The 24230-nt window shown below is 40.6% G+C and overlaps 1 protein-coding gene across 2 annotated transcripts in view; it reads left to right on the forward strand.

Annotated features, from left to right (window-relative positions):
• CDKAL1 (CDK5 regulatory subunit associated protein 1 like 1) overlaps positions 1-24230 on the forward strand; it is a 648436-nt gene that overhangs the window by 617198 nt on the left and 7008 nt on the right. The window lies entirely within an intron of this gene.

Below are 24230 nucleotides of genomic sequence, written 5' to 3' on the forward strand. Positions count from 1 at the left end.
GAGTTGGCAATACTAGACTGTATCAGTTTTTGAAAGAGGAAATGCAAAACTCATGCATTTTTATTAGCTTTTCCACAGTTACAACAAATTAACAGTATGTGGGATGGAGGAGAAATTTTAAATGATGCTTGTACAAAAATTCAAACTTACATCCCTCTTCCCTCCTGCCTGCCCAACCCCTTCCACACACAAACAGGCTGAGCCAGTTTTGAGGTTCCAAGGAGTTGGCAGCTGTAAGATGGTAACCAGCTGCCAGATGGTTCTTTTATGAGCCATCAGACTGCTGTCACTCAGCATAACTGTCTCTTAGACAGCCAGAAGCTCTTGTAGTTAGAAGCCAGTATCTTGCAGCTGGCAATGCAAGCAGCTGAGATACCTAGGGGATTTGAAATAGATATACATACAGTGTCACCAGTATTGGGCCCTCTTCTGCTTCTGTCAGTGGTCCTCTCATTGCAAATTTCTCTTCTCATCCTTTCACTGTCTGTTGGGATGGAGCAGGTTTTCAAGATGGCAGCCATTTGAAGAATCATCTGAATTTAAATGTAAATATAGGCAGTCTGGAGCAAGAGGAGTGAGTAAGGATATAGGTCCCATATCAGTGAAGCACTTAAGCATATGCTTATGTCCATTCCTATTCAGCAAAGCACTTAAGCACATGCTTAACTCCCAAATAAGTCAGTGAGACTTCAGTACATGCCTTAAAGTTAAGCACGTGCATAGTGCTTTGCTGAATAGGATGGAGTGCTGACTTAGGGCCATGACAGTGGTGATTGATGGTTAAGGATATTACAGTGCAGTAGCAAAGTGAATATGTTCTCCATAGTGTACCATAAGCATTATTTAGTGTTATGGTCACTGTTCACTGTTATAGTCACCAAAAATATTACTGTTTTGAAAGATTTTACTGTTTCCAGCAATACTCCCTCTTTCTACTAAAAACAGAAGAATATTTCAAAACTGTACACATTAAGAGCAAACAATATGACAAAGAATATTTTTTTTACAATTGAAAACCTCAGAATGCAAAGTTACATGTAAAAGCAAGCTGCAAACCAGCCTGAACACAGAAAAACTGCATATAAATTGCATGATGGGAGAAACCTCAAACAGAGCAGAGTATAGATGACTGTGTGAAACTGTTTGGAGTGGAGCTGGACTGCTCTCATGGGAAGAAGAAATAGAAGCCCGTTCCCTGCCTGCTGCATAACCTCCAGCAGTTTTCTATGATTAGCTCATAGAGAACACTCAAACTACAATGTAAAATTAGCCAAAATGGCTTCTGCTGCCCCACTTGACAAACATGCATGAGACTCAGGCAATCAGGGAACCAAAGTCAGTGTCATGTAAGTTGTGACCAGTCACCATCAACCATGTTTAAACTTCAAAGAGGTAATGCAAAAATTTCACACAAACTTTCATAAAGATTTTACTATCATAAAATGTTCCTAATTTAGTAAATATTTTTGCCAATTCATAAGCAGACAAAGTTTGAAGGAATATTTCACCCAGCTGTTTTTGTTGCTTTTTAAAAAAAAATGTATAAAAATACATCTCATGTATACATAAGTTGAATACATGTTGGTTAAGGATAATAAAAGCTTCCTCTCACAGTTACCCTCCCCGTCAAATCCCACCCTCTTAGAAAAAGCCTGAGTGAATAGATGGGCCCGGCAAAATGCCCTGAGGTTCAACCACCTCAGACTCTGTTGGAAAAAGGGAGGAAGTGAGCCTCCGAATCAAGGGCTCTGAACTTAAGAATGCCCAACCTCCAAGTGAACAGATCTAGGGACTGTAGTAGATGTGTTATATTCTAAGGCACTGCACAGCTGTTGTTTATCTGGACCAAAATTTTGCCTTAAAAGTAGAATTTTCAGTAAGAGCCACTGGCAAGTGTACAGTTATAGTGATTCATAGGAAGATAAGTTTCAAACAAGTAAACTATGATGATTAAATCCTTTCCAGATTTCTCCTGGTTTAGACTGGTGTAATCTCTGGTCCAGCAGTAGAAAGTTGGCCAGAAGGGGATATAACCATGATGGGAATTTATATCTCATTGTGCCAGATTTAGGTGCCATTTCAGCAAAGGCCGTAAGCAAGTGCCTAAATCCAGTTAAAATCAATGGGACTTAAGCATATGCTTAAGGGCTTTGCTGAATCAGGGTCCTAATGAATCTAGCAAAATGTCTACATGCTTTGGGCATTTAAAAAAATGTTGTAGATTGTTTTCTAGATCCAAGCAAACTTGTCATGAATTATTGCCTGCAATCTTTTTTTTTTTTTAATCAGATAATGAAAATCTGTATCTTAATTCTACAATTAGTGATTAGGTCTGTTGAGTTTCATAAAAGATAAAAATATGATGTAAAGCTATAGACATGATATGCCTACATGTAGGTACATAGGACCTGATTCAGCAAAGCACTTACTTACGCACTTAATGTGCATCCTTATTCAAAAGAGCACTTAAGCAAGCATAGCCATGTGCTTAAATGATGTGAAGAATAGAGGTTGACCTAACCATGTCCTTAAATGCTTTGCTGAATTGTTGCCCATGTTATTGCTGCGCATACTGAGTTTCCTATCAATGCTTAATAAATAAAATAACTATCAGCAATAAGCATCATAACTGTATGACAATGGTCCGAATTTTATTTACTTTTTAAGTAACATTTCATGTGCTTCATTAAATTGCATTAAGTAAGTATGGGTTAAATCATGTCATAGATCTATCAGCCTGCTTACACTCTCTAGGGGCTTTTCAGCATAAAAAAAACCAAAGGAACGTACAAGGCTCCTACTTAAGGATTAACCTAAACCAGAGCACCCGTAAGAAAACAAGTACCTGCAAGAGAACTGCTCTGTTGTTAGAAATTCAAACAGGATGAGTTAAGACTTAGGCACTACAAAATGATTCCACTTGTTTACACAAGCTCTGTGTCATGAGGGGGACAAGTGAAACAGTTAAGCTGCAAGCTGAGGAATTTATAATTGTAAAGAACAGTGTTAATGGTCTCTGGGAGAAGTTAAGGGCAAGGCTGTCAGTCATCGTTGAATGTATCACCACACCCAGATCCTCTGAGCCTGAGATCCCTTTGGTGGGAAAGTTTCATCATATGACAAAATGTAGAAAGAAAAAAATAGTCTTTTTCTGTAGAAATTATCTGAATGTATAAGCATGCTGATTTTGGGTTTATCATAACTCGAGTTTTCTTAATATGCCTCAGTTCCCCTTCCTCTTGATATAGATTTAGATATCTCTTCAGTCAGCTAATTTATACACTGTTTCAATTGCTGTCTATGGTAACTTGTTCCACATGTTTTATTACCCTTTGTGTGAACTAGTTTTGCCATATTTATAACGTTTCTCATTTCATAATTCTCAGCTTGTTCCCTAGGTTAAGACTTTTAAAAATAAAAAGGGATCTTTGGGAGAAGCGAGTAGCAGCCAGAAGAGAGACCCAGGGAATGAGCCTCCCCAGTGGTTGATCAGTCAGTCAATCTGTCTTTGTCTGTTTCTTTCATGGGATCTGGTGACATTTCACCTCAGGATGTCTCTCTAAACTCTAGAAGAGCTTCACTCTCACAGTCAGCAGAGATGTTTTTTCTAGTCACTAGCAAAAGGTGACGCTTAAACTTAACTAAATCTGATTTCTGCTGTCAGCAAACAGAAAAGCCTTGTTTATAGGCTGCCAAAAAGAACAATCAACAAAGCATTGCTTAAAGGGGAGTCTCTGATTTTAGGGAGAAAGTGCTGCCTCACAGGCAAAATAATATGGAGATGGGAAAAAATACACTATCTACTAAAGTGATTTAAAGCAGAAATGAAATAAATAGATCTCTAAAATCTGAACTGAAGACTTCCTTCAAGGACTAGAAAGTTTTACTGGCATAGGTTAGGAGTGTGCGGGGGGGGGGGGGGGGGAATCACACCCTGACTGACATTGCTATGCCAGCAAAAACCCTAGTGTAGATGCAGTTATGCCAGCAAAAAAGCCCTTTTGCTGGAATAACATATTTCACTGAAGGAACTGGTATAAGCTATACTTGAAAAAGAACTGTTTTGGTGCCATGAGCTGCACCTCTATTAACGGTGTATAATTCTAGGAGTATGTCTATACTGACAAACCTTTTTAAATGTACACAAGGCCTTGGAAAGAGACATGCAAGAACTGTCTGACCAGGAAACTGAAATAGAATCTGGTCAGATATCATTTTTGTAACAGAGAAAAGTTTTGAAACAGTTGAAAATGGGAAACAGTACCTAGAACTAAATATTGATGATTTAAAGAGAAAAAAGAACAAGAAAACAAATTAAGGATCAAAAGAGTCCCAGAGAACAAAGATGGAGAATCTAAAATAATCTGTAGAAACCCTATATAGAGAGAGAAGAAAGGATGAGAATTCTCTTATACTAATCGATAGAGCTCACAAAACTCTACGTCCACTGAAGATTGTCAGAAACAGAGCGGACCCATTTCACTGTCCAGGGGCAAAAATATAACATTTTCTCAGGACCTCTCTTCCCTCACCTTGAAGAAAAGGAAGGAACTAAGTTAGGACTCTAGGGCTACTATAGGAAATCATTGGGGAGAGGGGGCTTCCCCTTTATGCCATGCTTTATTTCTACAAAAACACAGCATTTTCTTATGTAGCCTCAAGGAGACAGAGATCTCTGCAGGACCTGAGGATAGAATCTGATCAGGAAGATTTGGAAGAAAATAGCCATGGTGAGAGATGGAAGCCTAAGAGCACATGGAACCTGGTAAAACTGAGGCTTACCTGAATAAATAGAAAGTGCATCCAAAAGAAATCCTACAGCAAAGACCTTTCTGTTATATATGTCAGTGTAAAAGGGTTGGCACGCACATCTCACGAGTGCCCCCTTCTGGCTGGGCGTGTCTGCGGTCTTTAGTTCTGGTGACCCCTTTTGGTGGTTCTCAGGCTGGTTTGTCAGTGACACAGCATTCCAGCCACATCACTCTGTCTGTATGTTAACCCACACAACCCCCTTCCAGGGTATACAGTCCACTGGGGCCTGTCTCTCTCTAGCCTCCCCTGGGCTTTAGTCTTTAAGTAGTCCAGCTCTGGTATGGGGTTGTATTCTCAGGGCTTCCTCCCTGGAGACACTATCTTCCTACAGCCCTTCCCAGGCTCAGTCCCTACTCAGTCCCAGTAACCAGCCAGGAGCTCCCTCAGTGCTCCCCCAGTCCCTGCTAGCACAAACCATCTGTAGCCCTGCTGCTCTTCCAGGTAGCCAGGCCTGCAGTCCTTTCTTCTCCTGCTCCAAGCACCAACTGACTAGTCCTCTGCAGCTCCTTTTATATGGCGTTTCTGGGCCCTGATTGGCTGCTTCCCCAGCAGCCACTCTAGCCTGCTTGCAGGACCTCTCCATTGCTCCTTCCCTGGGATGGGTGTGGCAGAACCCTGAGGCCTTCAGCAGCGGGCCTTTGAGCTTAGTCCACCCCATCACAGTCAGATTATAAATCAGGCCTGGTCTACACTTACCCCCCAATTCGAACTAAGGTACGCAACTTCAGCTACGTGAATAACGTAGCTGAAGTCGAAGTACCTTAGTTCGAACTTACCTCGGTCCACACGCGGCAGGCAGGCTCCCCCGTCGACGCCGCGGTACTCCTCTCGTATAGCTGGAGTACCGCAGTCAACGGCGATCACTTCCTGGTTCAACTTATCGCGTCCAGACAAGACACGATAAGTCGAATCCAGAACTTTGATTCCCAGCCGCCGAACTAGCGGCTGGTTGTAGACATACCCTCAGAAAAGCGTGTTGTAAGGTGTGGAAGGAGGTAGGGAAATCCATTTCTATGTTGTCTTTGATTTGTTTATTTATGGGTAAATAAATAAAATAATAAATAAAGCAGATTGAGTTGCTTTCCTTTTTTTGTGGCGGGAAGGGACCCCTCAACTAATAGCTGGAGAGAGGGCTAGGAAGGTGAGGGAGATGGATAAAAGGAAAACAGAAAAGACAAATCAGAGACAGTACCCCTTAGCCCTAAGTGGAGGAATACAATATGTAGAAAGAAAAGACAGCTTAATTTTAAAAATAGTTGAGAAGGTATAAATCTTACCAATCGTAAATAGATTTTTTTAAGATTGTAGTCTAACATGGGTTTTAATCTTGCAGAGAAGATGGGTGGGTAATTTATCCCTGTGAGGGTTTTTTCTTCTTTTTAACTTTCTGTTCTTCATTTTCTCTCCTTTTGTGGATGCTAACTGAGGTCTATTAATTTGGTCTGATTGTTCCCCGTAATTGGTAACATTTTAAATTGGACAAGCAGTGAGGGATGTAGTCCTGGAAGCCAAATATTTATCTGTTCACAGGAGCTATAATGGATATATAATATTATCTTTAAATTTCTGGTTGTGCGCAGGCTAGTACTACAAATGTAGCATTAAAGGTTGTTTGGGTCACCCAACTGTGTGCTTACATTTCATTATGTTGTGAGAATTTTTTTTATAAAGCGGAACCTGAGTTTGGAATTTGCAGGCTTTCAAAAGTTTGTTTTATGAGAAAATATCACATTCCCATAATAGATTATTGGAAACTTAACTCCACATTAATGAAGTTTGCTTGTGACTATGGTAGAATAGATTGTTCAAAAAGCTGATGAGAAATTTGATAGACCCCATTGCTATAGAGCTAAGAAAAGCTGCTCACCTATAATGAATGAGGAGCTTCATTTCCCACTCATCTCTACTGACTCTGAACTTCTTTTCTCCATTCCCTTTTCCCTCCAAGTCTGATATTCTTTGGCTGCGATTAACACTCAAATCTGTTAATTTTATCAGCTTGGATAGGTTACAAACTGCCGGTTCGGACTCCAAGAAAAATATATCACTGTTGCCGCATTAGACTTAAATTTGGCAAAATTTCTTTACATGTCTCACTGCCCAAGAATGGTTGGTTTTCAGCACAACTTAAAAAAATAAATAAAAGGGAAATTTCTTTTCTTGCTGTATAAAATGGTTATTCAGTGAGTTGCATTATATTTAATAAAAATCGATACAATATTCAAAAATGTTTGCATTGAGTGGTATATAACATTCTTCTGTTTGCTCATTCGCTCTTGTGCTGTCTCGCTCTTTCTGCACCACAATCTAGTGCAGTGCAAGGCATCCAGCTGGTTACTGCTTTTACATGTATTAATCAGCTTTATTTAATGTGTTACTCTTGTTCCCTGCTGATTATAAATAGAGGTCATGTTCTATGGTGTTAAATCCCTGTTAATTAATCTTTTTTTCTTCTTGTCTTCCAAATACTGGAACAAAGCCATCTATGGGTATTTAGAAAAATATGTTGCCTGAGAATGTTAAAGTGTGGTCCTACTCTGAAAAGTGACTTTGTAAAAATGGCATCATGGTGCTCTATATATATCGATTTTCAGTGACCTTTAGATTAACTGGTCTTGGGGAGGAGGAAAGGAGTATGAGGTTGGTGTGTTTTGGGTTTTGCTTTTCCTTGTTTGTTTTTTTGGAATTGGAAGTCCAGCAAAGCTCAATCTGGGATCTGAAAGTCAAGATGGAGTCTTTCTGGCTAACTTATCGCCAACAGAATAGATTTTGCCATCAGAATTTAGCTAACAATTCTCTTGATCATGCACAAGATGGAATAGAATGTCTCACTGCCTCAGAACTTGACAAGTCCTGCAATGCTAAAAATAATAAAAAGTGGTAGCAGGTTCATATAGTTACGGGGCCATTTTTATATAATCATCTTCAGAGTAGAACTGCGCTTTAAAGTATGAGGCAAGAACTTTTCTTTCTCGAGTAGTGCCCTGATCCTACATGTCTTATACATTCAGAACTCCTAGTGAAGTGGTCCCCAGACTTTTCAGTGTCCCCTTCCCCCCCCCCCCTTACCCCTGTCCGCGCCTCTCCCCTGGGCTGGGAGCAGGGATGCGGCTTGGGGGGTGGGGACGTGGACAGGAGCAAGGGGACCAAGGCTGGGGCCAGTAGCTAGTGGCTTCACTAGAGGAAGCCCTGCAGCCTCAGGATCTGAGATTGTAACTCTACTGAAGGCAAGTCAGTTTCAGATGAAAGTGGGTATATTTTGGTTGGTTTCTTCTTTATTTCCTGAAGGATAATGTTATTTGGCTGGATGTCAGCATGTAATCCGTTCAGATTATGTAATTATTTTAATCCTATGCTGCCCGTGCAGTTAATAGAAATAGAATATGAGTTGGAGGTGATGATTCAGCTGTGGATCAATTTACAGAATATGGAAGGATATGAACACACCAGTCGTTTTTTCCTCCCACCGACAAGGAAAGACTTTAGGGCTAAATGTCACTTCTAATTTTGCATTTTATTTCTGTTGCCTGAGTGTATGTCTCATTTTTAGTTTTGTAGCCTACACAAATTCAGTGCCGATTGTATTTTCACATTTTCACTTCAGATGCCCATGAGGCATAGCTGCCTTGTGCCTGCTGCAGCATAGCACTCGGGGCCAGAGGGTGGGGTCTGTCCTTTTCTTCACACATACTAAATTAGAAATTACGTAGCAGTGTATCATCAGTTTCACAATACACTCTTCAGCTCTCTTACTGACATGCAAGGGTGATTTTAGGTATTTTTTTTTTCCAGGATGAATTTTAACTGGAAGACTTTTGAGATAGAATGTAAAAGGTTCTTTTTCCCCCCAATAGCACTTTACTACTAAATATTCCATTTTATACATTCACCGAGTGTTAATTAGCTTTTAGCATTAAAAATAAAAAGGCAACAGCCACTAATGACTCTGACTGCTCCTTTTAGAGGTCAGTTATTTCCAACCATCTGTGCCAGAGAAAGGCAGTGTGGATTTGACATGTATACCTTTCCTAAGAATGGGGATTGGTGCTGGGAAAAGACAAAGATTGATCAAGGACATTCAGCAGATGTTCATATTACAGTGCCACTCATCGTGTACATTCATACCCTCTCCTTTCTCTCTACTGGTTGGAGCTCCAAAATAAGATCTTATAACTAGTATTGCGCTTTTTTAAAATTCTTCTATATGTTCATTGCATATGTAATGGGAACTACAAATGTGAATCGTGTTTCCACCTTGTCCTCATCCATCCAGTGGTTTGATCCTAGTAATGGCTTCACATGAACATTTAAGCACTGCAGCACATAAAAAGCATATTGACCTTTTGAAAGGAAACAGAGGTTTAAAAGGGTTACATAACTTACTCTCTTAACAGACAAAATGTCAGCAGGAGATTCAGGTGTTCTGGGTATTTTATACACATACTGCTGATTAGTTGAAGTTCTGCCCCTTAAAAAGTACTTTAAGAATTTTTCTTCTCCATTTATTAGTTTGGCAGCCAGTTTTGAAAGCAAGTGAAAATTGCATTCATGAGGTTAAGAAACAGCTTAATTTAAAACTGTTGAAAGTAGATCTAATTTCAAACAGGTCAGCAAACCATGTTAGGAGAAAATTAGGGTGTTTCTTCCTTAATTCTAATACACCCTGAAGTCAGTTGATGAAATGATCAATAGACAGCTAACTGATATTGTAATACTCTATTTTTTATAACACTGCGGACTCTTGTTGCCTGTTTTTGAAAGGTAACAATGAGAATTATAAATGCAACACTGCATTTATACTTTTTAATTAATATGTATATTATTCTTGTAAATCCGATATAATTTTGCTAGGATAAATCTATTGAAGTAGTTCTGAGCTAAGATTATAATTACCTTAGTTTTATAGGGATTCTTTATACTTTGGGCTTCATAATTTTTCTTGTTACAGTTATGAAACAATTTAGCTCTTACATGCTAAATGATGTTCCCATAATACTTTACTGTGTCTGTGGCCCTTTGATGGTGACTTATCCAAGTAGTGTGATCTGATTGTTGGATATTAGTTTTTGTTTTAACTGCATCATTAATTTTACCATGACTTTCATATCCTAATTATTTCTCATGGTGTATTAATTTATATAGCCCAAAGGGCTTCACAGTGACAATGACATTTTCAAAACAGCATCCTTTCTTTCACATTCTCTCCATCATTATACTGTATCTTCATACCTAATTCATTGAATGGTTGCCTTATCCCCATAATGAGTAATCAAACGGTCACATCATTGTATCCTTGTAAGTCAAGATGGAAAAGCAGGTTAACCTAAAAGGTTAGCCCTAACTGAGAACAGTAACAGAGAATTCAGCTCTGTCCAATGCAATTTCAGAAGCATAAAGTTCCTCTTCAAGTCTTTTGGTTTGGGTGGTCTGGGTATGGGTTTTGAATTTTGTTACCAGCAGCTTTAGACAGGAAATCTTTCGTTGTGCCAGGGATAAGAAGAAAAGAGCCTTTTCAGTAGACAATAGAGATGGATTTCTAAACAACAGTAGTATTTGCTTTAGTTGAGTGATTATGTACCTTATAGTTCCATGTTATCAAAATGCCATCCTTTGAGGTAGCTCTCTGAAAACTAGAGTCTTAATTCTGTTGTCTGAGACATACACTCCTAAATGCAGTGGGAACATTCAAAAAACTAGATATGGCCTAATAATTGAACATATTAGTTATCTATTAATATTAGACTTTTCCAAAGTAATGAAGCAAACTTACTGAACCAGTAACAACATCACCGGCTCATTCACCTGCACGTCCACCAATGTTATATATGCCATCATATGCCAGCAATGCCCCTCTGCTATGTACATTGGCCAAACTGGACAGTCACTACGCAAGAGGATAAATGGACACAAGTCAGATATCAGGAATGGCAATATACAAAAACCTGTAGGAGAACACTTCAACCTCCCTGGCCACACAATAGCAGATGTAAAGGTAGCCATCTTACAGCAAAAAAACTTCAGGACCAGACTCCAAAGAGAAACTGCTGAGCTCCAGTTCATTTGCAAATTTGACACCATCAGATCAGGATTAAACAAAGACTGTGAATGGCTATCCAACTACAGAAGCAGTTTCTCCTCCCTTGGTGTTCACACCTCAACTGCTAGCAGAGCACCTCACCCTCCCTGATTGAACTAACCTCGTTATCTCCACACTGATTTATACCTGCCTCTAGGGATTTCCATTACTTGCATCTGAAGAAGTGAGGTTCTTACCCACGAAAGCTTATGCTCCCAATACTTCTGTTAGTCTCAAAGGTGCCACAGGACCCTCTGTTGCTTTTTACAGATTCAGACTAACACGGCTACCCCTCTGTTACTGAACCAGGACTCACATCAAGAGATTATTTTTACATATAGTAACCATGTATACTTGCTGTATATAATGTAATATTAGGCAACATCCTCTATCATGTATTTAAACAGATCAAACCATTGCTATTACAGGTGAATCAGAAGCTTAAAAAGACTTGTTTGCCTTCTTAAAACCAAACAATCTCTCCCTAAACCTGAGGTCTCTTGAAAGTATTTCTCTCAAATTACAGAATGAGAGAATTACTTTTAAAACTTGTGTTTTATCTCTGAGAACCTAGGGTGCTCATGAGGCCTGACTCTTGGATTTATTTGACTTCATATTCGGTTTTCCTCTCTACTTGGTTCCAACAAAAACTGTTCCTGTGAGTTTTTTATGGAGAACTATAAAAGAAAAGAGACATTTTGGTATGTTTTTAATATTTAAACACCTAATCAAAGACAGAACACTTTTACTTGGGATTAATGTGCAATACACCAATCTTGATTTCTTACTCCTAACTTTTCCTCATTGAGTGTCGGTAAATGCCTCATGTGGCAGGATTTCTTTCCCCCTGATTCACTCCTTCAGGTGCTAAAACACTGCATAGAGATGCAGAAATATTTTTGCTGACACACACTGATGCCAGGCCATGTGACTCCTATTAGCTCCAATCCAAGAGTATAACTGGAGTTGAAGTGACCCTCTAAGCAGAAGGAATTGGAGAAGGAAGAGGGGAGTCCTGCACTGAAAACTCTAGGAACAGTCAAGCTTCAGAGAAAACTTAGGCTGAGACTTGCTGCGTGGTGGTGGTTGTTGTTAACAATAAGGGGGTGTATTTGGACCATATCAAGTGTGCAGATACACTGAAGCACGGTGGGAACTCCCATCTTCTTACTGGGTCTTTTAGATAATTGTACCATGGTTGATCTTTCATCACAAAGGATCTTAAAGCACTTTATAAATTATCATACAGTTAGAGCTTGCGATACCTTCTGGGATCAGTTCAAAACAGATTCTCAGGTTTTTATGTCATAACCGATGTGTGAGTTTGTAGGCCCCGATCAAAAGGGGTTGGCTCAAAATTAACATGGTTTTCCTGTGTTTGAATATTGGACTTCTCTAAGATTCCATTCTATTCTAAGTCAACAGACAAGCTCTGAGTCCAGTGTGTTCATGCTTCTTTGCTTTGGTTCACTGGAAATGGGACTAAGCCTCAGTTTTAATCAACAACAGAACTATGACCTTGGGAAAATACATTTTTCCATATAAAAGTAAATATAAAATGTGAGTCAAAATACAAAATCAGACAATTTCCAGTAACAGGGAATTACAGAGGGTATTATTGTATTAAGCTGTAGCCTGCCAGAGTCCAGTAGACGCTTGGGCTAAGAGAAAAGGCTTTTGTGTGTGTTTTTTGCTAGAGCATGAGAGCACAACCAAAATGCAGCTCCTCTGTCTGAGAAACCAAGTGAAAATGGCTTATACCAGACTGACCCCCCCGAGGACGTAGTGAACAGCAGACAACAGGAATATAAAAGGTTATATCATTTGACTTGCTTTATGAGCTCAGTGTAAACAAACTCAGCTCCTTGAACCATAGACTTGAGTAGTTCACAGATAGAGTAAAAAAGTTTTGCTGAATACTTTGTAGTAAAAAAACGTTCTAAGAAATCAGTGCTTTTAAGAAAACACATGTCAATCTCAAACTGCAGTACTGAGTACTTTTGGAGTTACCCACAACTGTATATACTGCGTTACAATACAATATATATTAGTAAAAATTAGGGCTGTCAAGCAATTAAAAAAATTAATCGCGCAATTAATCGCACTGTTAAACAATAATAGAATACCATTTATTTAAATATTTTGGATGTTTTCTACATTTTTAAATATATTGATTTCAATTACAACACAGTGTAATTGTAAAAAAACCAATGTGTACAGTGCTCACTTTTTATTTATTTTTGATTACAAGTATTTGCACTTAAAAAAACAAAAGAAATAGTATTTTTCAATTCACTTAATACAAGTACTGTAGTGCAATCTCTTTAGCATGAAAGTTGAACTTACAAATGTAGAATTATGTACAAAAAAACTGCATTCAAAAATAAAACAATGTAAAATCTTAGAGCCTGCAAGTCTACTCAGTCCTACTTGTTGTTCAGCCAATCGCTCAGACAAATAAGTTGGTTTACTTTTGCGAGAGATAATGCTGCCCGCTTCTTGTTTACAATGTCATCTGAAAGTGAGAACAGGCATTCTTATGGCACTTTTGTAGTCAGCGTTGCAAAATATTTGTGTGTCAGATGTGCTAAAGATTCATATGTCCCTTCATGCTTCAGCCACCATTCCAGAGGACATGCGTCCAGGCTGACAACAGATTCTGCTCGATAAGAATCCAAAGTAGTGTGGACTGACACATGTTCATTTTCATTATCTGAGTCATATGCCACCAGCAGAAGATTGATTTTCTTTTTTGGTGGTTTGGGTTCTGTAGTTTCCGCACTGGAGTGTTGCTCTTTTAAGACTTCTGAAAGCATGCTCCACACCTCATCCCTCTCAGATTTTGGAAGGCACTTCAGATTCTTAAACCTTGTGTAGAGTGCTGTAGCTACCAGGAAGACACACTTCTCTAATGGTCTCGGTGCCTCTCAAGGCATCCTCATCAGTACCAACTACTTTAGCAAGAAGGGACTTTTCAGAACAACATATATTCTCAGTACCAAAAATGGAATGGTGCCCTGTCCTTCAAACCTCCCCCCAGTACACAGAAGTTCAGATTCTCCCAGGACTTGCTTTTTTTGGAGGAATCAGTGACTCCCATTTTAGTGGTTATCAAAAGGTTATCAGTATCAAGACAGGCACAGTCTCAGAGATGGGATATTTCCCTGGTACTGCTTGATTCTCCAACACCTTCAGAGAGTTCTGGGGCTCCGTCTCTTCCAATTTGAATGTCTCAAGCTAAGATTCCCCTGCTCTTCAGACAAGGGATTTCCCAACTAAGACTTTCGAAAAGAGGGGAGAGTTACACCAAAGATGAGCCTGTGTTCCCCCGAACTGGTTTGAGCGCCAGTGGATGCCACCCCCTCTGACTTTTGGACTCCCCCAGTGGCCATACTGGGATCCTTGGGTTGCATATCAACAGCAACTTTCCCATACTCCTAGTCTTTCTTCTGGGGACTACACAGGAAGATGCTCCCATACTCAAACTATCCCTCCTCCTCTACCTCAGGCATGAGAATCCTTTGAGGAGCAGAAGGCCAGGAAGATAAAGAGGCTACTCTTGAAACAAATATTTCTTCGTCTTCCCCAGATGGATCAGTTATGCCTCCCCTGCCAACTATGGTAGATGACCTCAGATATTTTCAGGAATTAATGAAGCACATTGCAGATTCCCTTGGAAGAGGTCAGGGAGTTGCAACATAAATTCATCAATATCCATCAGTGGACTCCCTCTACCTGAGTTGCCCTGCATATTAATAAGCCCCTGTTGGATCCTGCCAAATCCATCTGGCAGACCCCTGCGATGATACCCACCAACGTGTAAAAGGTCCTGGCTAAGGACCCTAAAGTTTTGTTCACCCATCCAGCACTGAACGCCCTGTTTGTGAAGGCAGTGAATGAGTGTGGCAGACAACACCATATGAAGGCCACACCGTATGTTAAAAACCAAAAATGCCTTTATCTGTTCGGCAGAAAAACCTATTCATCTGCGACTCTTTAATTTAGGATCGTGAACTATTGAGCTGTCATGGCAAACTATAATCACTCAAATTATGCCAAATTTACCACCTTTATTGAGCATCTGCTGACTGATCAGTGTGACCAGTTTCAGGCTATTATTAACAAGGGTCAATTGTTAGAACATCTCTGTAGGCCTCGTTGGATGCAGCTGACACTGTCACTTGATCTGTCTCTACAGTAGTGGTCATGCTGAGGGCATTCTGGCCCCAGCTGTCTGGATTCCTAAGGGAGGTCCAAAACACGGTTGAGGACCTTCCCTTCAATGGCCTCAGGCTATTCGCTGAATTCGTTGCTGAATCCTTGCGTACCCTTAAGGATTCCAGAGCCACGTTGATATCTCTGGGGATTTACACACCTATAAACAAACGAAAGTTTAGTAGATCGCAAACAGCTCAAAAATCCCACCCCACTTAATTCTCAGGATTCCAGAGACCTTACTAACCACCCAGGAAGAAGTCAGGGTTCCGGGAGACGAGACCACCTGCTTCCTCTGCATCTACTACTGAGCCCTTCTCATCTAAGCATCAGTTTAGATGGGCTGGTCGAGGGCATGGAACAACTCCACGAAAACAAGCTGCATCTACACCAGGGGTCGGCAACCTTTCAGAAGTGGTGTGCCAAGTCTTCATTTATTCACTCAGATTTAAGGTTCCGCGTGCCAGTAATACATTTTAACCTTTTTAGAAGGTCTCTTTCTATATGTCTATAATATATAACTAAACTATTGTTGTATGTAAAGTAAATAAGATTTTAAAAATGTTTAAGAAGCTTCATTTAAAATTAAATTAAAATGCAGAGCTCCCTGGACCAGTGGCCAGGACCTGGGCAGTGTGAGTGCCACTGAAAATCAGCTCGCGTGCCGCCTTTGGCACAAGTGCCATAGGTTGCCTACCCCTGATCTACACCATTCTACCCACCTTCCACCTTTTGGAGACCTTCTCTCCCACTTTCTATCTGCTTGGGAAAGAATCACATCAAACAAATGGACGTTGGTGGTTATGAGATTGGAGTACACTATCCATTTTACATCGGTCCCATATACCCACCCACCCCTTTTCCTGTCCCTTTTCAGGTACCCCTCTCATGAGTACCTCTTAATGCAAGAAATAGGTGCTGCAGAACCAGGTCTAGTTCAGCATAGAGGGAGGGGTTTTTATTCCAGCTACTTTCTTGTCCTGAAGAACAACGAAGTGGTGGAGACTGATTTAGATCTGAGACTCCTAAACAATTTGTTGAAGTCACAAAAATTCAGGATGGTGTCTCTTTCAGCTATAATTCCATCATTAGAAGCAGAGGATTAGTTTTTGGCACTTGACCTTCAGGATGCCTATTTTCATATTTCAATTAATTCATCTCATAAACAGTCCCTTCCTTTTTAAGTAGGTCAGGATCACTTTCAGTATCTAGTGCTCCAAGAGTGTTCTCAGAAGTGCTGGAGCAGCTTACCTTTGACATCTGGGGATAATCGTTTTTTCATACCTCAGCAACTGGCTTCTCAACAGCCAGTCCTATAATGTGGTTTTCGTTGCCATAAAGATGACGAGATCTCTGTTCTGCGAGCTGTTTGCAGCTCAACATTAAAGAAATCCACTTTGAGCCTGGTATGAAGAATAGAGTTCATATTAATGCTATATCAGACAGGGCTTATCTTCCCTCCAACAGATTCTTAATGTTAGCAAATCTCATCAAAGATTTAAATCAGCCCACAAACATCAGTAAGTTGTCTTCATTTACTCAGACACATGGCAGCCTGCACCTTTGTGGCACTATATGCCAGGCCAGGGGTGGGCAAACTTTTTGGCCTGAGGGCCACATCTGGGTATGGAAATTGTATGGCAGGCCATGAATACTCACAAAATTGGGGGTTGGGATATGGGAGGGCTCCGGCTGGGGGTACGGGCTCTGGGGTGGGGCTGGGGATAAAGGGTTCGGCGGGCGGGAGGGGTATCAGGGCTGGGGCAGGGGAGTTGGGGCAGGGGAGTTGGGGCACGAGAGGAGGCCGGGGGGCAGGCTCCGGGCAGTGCTTACCTCAAGCAGCTCCCAGAAACAGCAGCATGTCCCCACTCCAGCTCCTACGCGAAGGTGCGGCCAAGCATCTCTGCGTGCTGCCCTGTCCACAGGCGCTGCCCCTGCAGCTCCCATTGGCTGTGGTTCAATATTCATAGTCCCAACATGGTCCAGACAAATATGGTATCCGTACCTGATTCACATAGCTGTTTGTCAGGCATTCAGCTTCCCGTTCATTCCTCGTTTTCTTTGCCAAGATACCATTTGAACTTTTCACTCCAACCCGAAGATTCTTTGTCTCAAACTTGGCTCCTTGATGGTTCATAGGACTAGCATCTATTCGTTCTAAGGAGCTACATCAGGATTATTGAACAATAAGAAAGAGTCCATGAGATAAACTTTCCTTCACAAGTGGAAAAGGTTAAGCCTTTGGTGTTTCCAGAGAAATGTTCACCTGCTCACTCTTCCCTCTTGCTTGTCATTGATTAGCTCCTGGAGCTAAAAAAAACTAGGATTGTCTATAAGCTCAATCAGTGTTCACCTGGTGTTTGTAACAGCCTTTCATTCTCAGTCTTCATCTTACAACTGTAAGGGTTCTCAGAGGATTGGGGAACGTTTTCCCCCAAGTTAAGGAACCCCTATCTAGGATTTGTATTTAGTATTTAGATGCCTTATGGTGTGTCCCTCCCCCCCACCCCTTTTAAGTCAATAGCCACCTTTTCCCTCATAAATTTATCTCGGAAGACAGTCATTTTGGTAACTAGCACCTCTGCTCACAGGGTGGGGAAATAGGGATTCTAATGGCAGACCCTCCATTTACAGTATTTTTCAAGGAGAATGTCTCATTATGCTCATACCCTAAATTTTTGTCAAAGATGTCCAAGTTTCACATCAGCCAGGTTATCCATCTTCGTTTTTTCCCCCAAAGCCACATCAGTCCATAGAGGAACCCATTTTACAGACTGCGGATGTTAGGAAGGTGTTAGCCTTTTATTTGGACAGAACTAAGTCTTAGGAAACCACCCAGCTGGTTCGTGACTGTTGCAGATAGGTGTAAAGGTTCAGTGATTTCCACCCAAAGACTTTCCAGGTAGATTTCTGATTGTGTTATATTGTGTATGAAACTGCAGACATACAGCCTCCTCCTAGGATGTTGGCCCATTCCACAATATCTACATCTGTGGCATTACTCAAGAATGTTCCTATTGTAGAAATTTGTAAGGCTCTCACTCAGACTTCCATACATACCTTTCCAAGCACAATGTAGCAATCCAGTCTTGTAGTTCAGATGCTGCCATTGGAAATGCAGTATTCTCTTCAGTCTTGGACTTGGCTCCGAAGCCCCTGTCTCCAGGGGAGGGATACTGCTAGTAGTCACCTGAAGTGGAGCACCTATAGGGACAGTACTAGAAGAAGAAGGAGAGGTTATTCACCTTGTGCAGTAACTTGAGTTCTTCGAGATGTGTGTCCCTATGGGTGCTCCACTACTTGCCCTCCTTCCCATCTGCTCCAGAGTTTCCTCTAAGGACTTCATGGTAGAGAAGGAACTGAGGGTGGTTCACCCGTGCATCCCTATGTAGCCTTGGAGCAGGGCACTAAGAACCATAGAGAGCATGTATGAGCCAAACGGGCATTACTACCAAAAAATTTCAATTAAAGGCGCAAGGGGCATGAGCTCATCTGAAGTGGAGCACCCATAGAGGGACACATCTCAGACAACTCCAGTTACTGCACAAGGTGAATAACCTCTCCTTCGCAGCCAGCTGGAGTCTGACTCTACCCTGCACTAAACTGTGGAACACGAAGTGTCTCTGTGGACCATGCTGATGCTCACCAAGTTCCTTCATGCGCTTTGATCTGCTCCTGTTTCAAAGTGGGATAGATCAAAGTGCACTAAGGAACTGTTAGTGTGCATAAGGAATTGTGTGGCAGGTTAATGCATGGTAGATTCATACCCCAGCTTACTGCAAACTAAATGTTCATGTAGACAAGACATTGGATTGTACAAGAATCAAAACTTGGAGAACCTGAAAAAAAATTGTAAACACACTTTTGAAGCATCTGGGGTAAAACATGCAGATGAGCCATTTCCAGAGGTGCACCTCAGTCCCTCCTGTTCTGTCCCTGTGACACACAATACTTTAGTCTCCTGAGGGCTTTAATACTTTGGTCTAATTCCAGTTGTTGGGTTTAGTGTGTGAGTTTTGGATGGCGTTGGTGGCCTGTGATATACAGGAGGACAGACTAGATGATCTGGTGATCCCTTCTGGCCTTAAACTCTGTCATTCCATATTTCACACCAGACCTGTCAGAGTTTCCCAACTGTAAGGTACAATGCTCTTTCTACTTCCTTTTCCAAATGAAGTGTATTCATTAGTACTTAATCTTCTCTTAAGGACACATGCACAATACTCACAGTAAATAGATACTACTGAAGCATAAATACTACATCAAAACACAGCACAATACAGGAAAACTGGGTACTTGTGTATGACACCTACCGGACAGATTATTGGTCATTAGGAAAGGAGCTTTGTCTAGAGGTTAAACCACAGGCAAGTCACTTAACCTTTCTGTGCATTGATTTACTTATATTTAAGATAACAAGGGTGTTGTGAGACTTAATTTATTCATGTTTGTAAAATGCTTTGAAATCCTCAAATACAAATTGCCAGGTAGGTGCAAAGTAGTAGTATTATCATGTAGCAAGATCATTTTACAAAAAGGATCTTTATGATCCTTTGATCTGATTTTACAAGGAATTATGTTGCCTAGAACTAGTGAGATTATATGTGTTTGACAGGAACTGATTATCAAACTGGTAATTCTTTCAAAGTCTGTCATCTGTTCCTTGGAAAGGTGGTAAAAGTGATGCCTTGATTGTCAGGAATTCTTGAACTACCTGAGCCAGTCAACAAGACGTTTACCTAATTTTTCTCACAGGAAGGGAGCACTGAGGATGCTGTAACACAATCAGAGGTTCTGTCATAGGACGACTGGGGGGAAGGGCCAAATGGGTCATTCTCAATAGCCTAAAAGGAACAAATTATACCACTTTTTCTCAGAAAATGCCTTTGTGAAGTGAAAAGAGAAGTGGCTACTATGATGCCTTTTTAATTTTAATGAAGTAACACGAAGGAGTTTTTAATCCAAAAATACCAATTTCTGAAAGATTAAATCAGACAAGGTCACAGGGTTATAATATTCCTTTTCCTTACAAACACCTCATATGTTTGTCATTTTCAGTATGTCTCCTGTGTTTTTCTCTTACTTTCTTCTTTTCTACTCCTGATGAGAAGCTTCTGTATTAACTAATTTCAGTAAGATTTCTTCAAAGGGTTTCAAAAAGGTGGGAGAAATGGATTGAAATGAATAAGCCTTAGAATCCCTGCTAAGTTGTAAAACAACAGAAGAGACTCGCATTGATTCAGCTTCTCTGATTTTACAAGGAATTATGTTGCCTAGAACCAGTGAGATTATATGTGTTTGACAGGAACTGATTATGTTTGCACCATGAACATTTTTAAAAGGTCTAATGTGGCCAACCTACAGAGTGGAAGAATTACCTGTGTCAGTCTTAACAACATATTGATACTAAAAAGCATTTTTGCTGAGCTTATTAAGTCTAATCACCGACTGCTACATAATGATAGACTGTGCCACTGTGAGCAGATTCTTCTGCAGTGTGCGAGGCTGGGAGGAATGGGACATAGCTTTTTCACAATGGCAGTTTGTTTGTTGTGAGCACTGATTTTTGTGGCAACCAATATCATCTCACTGTTTTCTTAAGCTTCTCCTGAATGTGTTTTATCCATCTCTAGTTTATAGTATTACACTTAGGGCTTGTCTATACTACCCGCCAGATCGGTGGGCAGCGATCAATCCAGCGGGGGTCGATTTATCGCATCTAGTCTAGACGCGATAAATCAACCACCAAGCGCTCTCCCATTGACTCCGGTACTCCACCGGAGCGAGAGGCGCAGACGGAGTCAACGGGGGAGCGTCAGCAGTCGACTCACCGCAGTGAGTTATTCACGTAGCTGAAGTTGCGTAACTTAGATCGATCCCTCCCCATAGTGTAGACCAGGCCTTAGATAGTAAACTCTATAGTGCAGAGACCATATCTTTGGGTGTGTCTGCACATCGCCCTGGAGGTGCAAGTTCCAGCTTGAGGAGACTTACCCACACTAGCTGTGATTGAGCCAGTGCACTAAAAATACTGTAGCCATGGTGTGCGAGTGGGGCTAGCTGCCCTAAGCAAATACTCATCCAAGATGCTAGGTACGTACTTGGGGCAGTAAGTCCCTCCAGCCACTCTTGCCACCACGGCTACACTCTATTTTTAACACAGTAGCTTGATCAGAATTGGGACAGGTATGTCTCCTCAAACTGGAATTTATACCTCCACCTTGAAGTGAAGACAGACTCTTTGTTACGTTTGTAAAGTGAAGCTGCAGCCTGTAGGCACTACCGTAATACAAAGAAGAGTAGGATATCAGAAAGGTAGCTCTAGTATTTTAGATTTTGCAATTTCAGTGTCTGTATTCACAGGAAGTTCAGGATTCAGATGAAAAGATTTAAGATCTGTTCTACCTTGTGAACCCCTGGTATGTGTAAAAAAAAAAATCAAAGAATTTAAAATCCTAACTATATGTACTATAAAAGAATATCTGAGTGAAAAAGTGAATATGGGGGATCACATAAAGGTCAGTACAGGAATAAAAGTGCATATAGGGAGAGAAATGATGTGGTTGTGGGTGAAAAACTCCCATGCTCTGTGAGAGTAAGCAGAACTGGAGTGATAATTTAATTGACGTAATTAGGTCTTTAAGGACAAATCATCCTGGAATGACACTTATATGATCCAAAGGAAGCCATGGCACATCCAAGACAGGGAAGTGATGAAAGACCTCTGTGCACTGTGAAAGTAAACAGATGGCTCCCATCACCATTTAATGACAGCAGTTAAGTCTTTAAAGATCAATAATGCTGGAGTGACACTCGTGATCCAGAGGAGCCAGTGCCAGATGGGAGATCTTTGATGGAGACACAAGATGGGGGCCTGGAAAAGCCAATGCAGAGCAAAAGCAGCAGAGAAACCAAAGAGATTCTAGAGCAAATTAAGTGAAATGGAAACCCTTACATCAGGAATCAGTGGATCAAGATAACTATTCATAAAGGTAAATGGCCTGAAGTGAAGAGTAAACACCAGAATGGAAAATTTTATAATATCTGACTGACTTAGGTTATACACACCCACACCGACATCCTGTTCCATATGGAGAAAAGTCTGGAGACCCTGCTAAATACTAAAGAACTATTCTGTGTGAAAATCATAGGCTAAAGAGAAACTAAGGACATCTCTCTCTCGCTCTCAAACCACATAAGGTTGCAAAGTTAAGCACTCAAAAGTTAGGAAATGCCAGAGTTAAGGCTGCCTGGGCAACCTTATTTCAGCCCCCTTGTGTGTATACATTACCAAAACAAAAAATTGAACAGCTCCTCATTAATTGAACACCTTACATTCTGTGTGCTGAGTGAGTTAGAATTCATGTGGGGGAAAAAAGTATGTGGTCATATAATTAAAACGGTATCCTATCATGCATGCATACAAGGAGGCCAAAATTAATTCTAGCGTTTCCTAACTAGAAAAGCTCCCCACCAACATATCACCACATCCCAGTCCCATTTTGCTCACCTTCCCATTCCCAGTGTTCACTGCTCTGGCTTTTCATTCCAGTCCCAGTGTCTTTGCCCAGTTTTACTCCTCCAGACTCCCCATTCCGGTCTCCTTGTCCAGCCAGTCTCAATTCCTCCCCTTCTGGCTCCTTATCCAATATGTATTTCTGACCCACTCCCCCATCCACATTCCAGTTTCCACCAGCTGCAAGTCCCAATCTCCCTCCTGGGCTCCTTATTCAGTTTCAGTTTCCCACTCTTTACCCAGCGTGTCCCAGTTCTCTCCTAGGTCCTTGTCAGATCTTTTCATTTATTCATAAAAATTCAGCCTAAGGCAGACACACAGCATGGAAAATTTCAGAGAGGAATAGGTTGATAGGAGTTGAGGCCTTGGGAGTGTGTCAGCTGTATTGACAGAAAGAAAAGGCCAGATCTTGGAAATGTTATGGAGAAAGAAACATCAAATTGTGGCTGCACTCTTGATGTGCGGGGCTAGGGCAGGGCAGAGCAAAAATTGATCTTCATAATGGACAATGAATCTCAGAGAAACTGTTAGATCTGAGAGAAACTGACACACACTGTAGCTTAAAGTCAGTCTCTGCATGACCCCTCATTATCAAATAAGCATTTTGTTTGTGTTTGTCCACAGGCAAGCTTCTAGTGGTAGTCATGACCTGAGTTGACAGGTTCAGATTCAGTGATTTGGATGTTAGCTATGGAAAATAAGACAGGTTTACAGATTGCAGTCTATTTGTGCGATGCTTTCATGAATTTATTTTCCTGCTGTAACTTTAGTAATGGTTGGAACTGAGTAAGAATCAAAGCATATTACCAAAATGTGGTGAGGCTCCCTCTGTTCCTTCTACTAAGAACAAATAAATATCAATTATGTATTTAACCCTGTGTCCAATTCTCTCCCCCTGCCCTTCTTACGTACATAATGCAAAGAATAAACAAAGTGAAATTCCTCTTTCAAAAATGCCTTGCTGTTCTGGTTATTTTTCAAGACTTCCCATTTCTTGTAATGAATAAGCAAATGTTAACCTGGCTTTGAATAGGCATCTGGAATCAGTCAGTTCTTAGGTTAGAGGATTGTGAGATTTTATAGATGGAAACATATGGCACATCAGCTGCCCCAAACACACTTAAGTTAGGGAACTGAAAAGTTGCAACAGAAACTACTTTTTTTGCATTGATTTTTTTCTCTGTTTCCAACTAGATAGCACTGCATATTACTTGAGATTCATAATGGCAAGGATGCCACATGTTGTTAGCATTGTGAGGATTACGTAATGACATTTGGAAAAAGATAATTCATTTGTATGCAGATTAGGTTTTGACTCTTAAGATCATATCCTGGCCTTCTGGAAAAAGCCTATAGAATTTGGTAGAGATTAACTATATGGGACTCTATAAAAATGTGTAATGGGGCTCTATAGAAATTACTTCTATAAATCTATAGAATCAAATAGGAAATGTTACCCTTTTTATAACTATCCAGTAGAATTTGATAGCAGGGATATAATTTTCTAATATATTCTATAGGACCTTTTCAAAATTGTTTGCTTTGAAAATCATGAAAATGCCTCCAAAATACAAGAGCCCCAAGTGTTTGTGATTCAAATAGCATAATATG

This window comes from Terrapene carolina, unplaced genomic scaffold, assembly GCF_002925995.2.
Source record: "Terrapene carolina triunguis isolate 2854851 unplaced genomic scaffold, T_m_triunguis-2.0 Scaffold58, whole genome shotgun sequence".
Lineage (NCBI taxonomy): Eukaryota > Metazoa > Chordata > Testudines > Emydidae > Terrapene > Terrapene triunguis.